Here is a 1,346-nt window from a genome sequence, read left to right on the forward strand (position 1 = left end):
TTTTTCTGGGTTTTTGACTTTGTTCATCATGTGTTCTTGTGAGTAGTTCTCTAGGATCTTGAGGATGGGTTAGGCTGGATTGATCTTGTGGTTTGTTTGATTTGGTCAAGCTTGATTGTTGTGGATCTTTTCTAGGCTAGATGATCTTAATGCTGATCCTATATCTGAGAAGGTAGGATTTGATTTCAAGCATCTTAGCATCACACCAATGTTTAAGAAGCATAGATAAGGCTAGATCTAGAGCTTACCATTAGGCTTGCTAAGATATTAGAGGTCTTGTTTGGTATGAGATGTATTGCTTAATGTCTGCTTGTGTAGATTCTTTACTATGTGAGAACAAGTCTAGAAATGCATAGGTTTGATTGTTTCTTGCCAATGAGAGTGGATTAAACATGTCTTAGAATAGTATGTCTAGAGAGTAGCTCAAGTTGTTTGAGGTTTGTTGACCAAGTTAGATAACCACAATGATTAGTTCAGCCCATGAATCCCTCCTCAAGGCCTTCTTTGTTTATTGATTTCTTAGTCTTAATCATGTTGCTTGGTTGTTGTTTGATTCGTTTTTGGTATTGCTCTGTTTTTCTTGCATTGCTCTGTTTTCTCGTTTTAGTCCAGCTCGACCCTGCACTCGATCTACACTCGATCGAGTGCTTGCTCGAGTTCATCCCCAGAATTCTTGTTTATGCTTTGTAGTTGTCCTGTCTTATCTCTTGTTTCATTCTAGTTGCATTTCTGTTGCATTTACTTAGTGTCCTGTTCATTACTTGTCTTGCATTAGTTCATTAGCATAGTTTCTATTTCTGTTCTAGCTTCATTACTGTTACAATCATTCTGTTACATTTACATTTAGCATCTAGTTCTTGTAGTTTTACCTTCTGCACTTTACATTTGCATCATAGGATTGTTAGTGACAAACATCCTTTATATTTGGCTTAACTTAGATTCATATACATATCTTAATTGTTCACAAACACTCATTTAGGATTGACACCTCTTATACTGCAACTGCATAAGGGGAATTGAAACACCTTACCATCCATCCATTCATATCTCATTGCATACATTCATCATCATTCACCACCAAAAAAATCTTGTTTCAATTTGGCGCCGTTGCCCATTTGAGTGTGTTTTTGTGACATTTAGGATCCATATTAGTCTAAGATTAAGTTCGTTTATACACTTGTGAAGTTGCTGGACTTGAATCTTCTGTTGCTGGGTTGTATTGAGTTTCAGGTACCCACTCGACCAACCACTCGACCACCACTCGACCGAGCAGTGATCGAGCACTTGATCGAGTCAGAAGCCGTGTACATTTGGACACCACTTCCCAGTCGACTCCACCACCCACA

Source organism: Camelina sativa, chromosome 9, assembly GCF_000633955.1.
Source record: "Camelina sativa cultivar DH55 chromosome 9, Cs, whole genome shotgun sequence".
Lineage (NCBI taxonomy): Eukaryota > Viridiplantae > Streptophyta > Magnoliopsida > Brassicales > Brassicaceae > Camelina > Camelina sativa.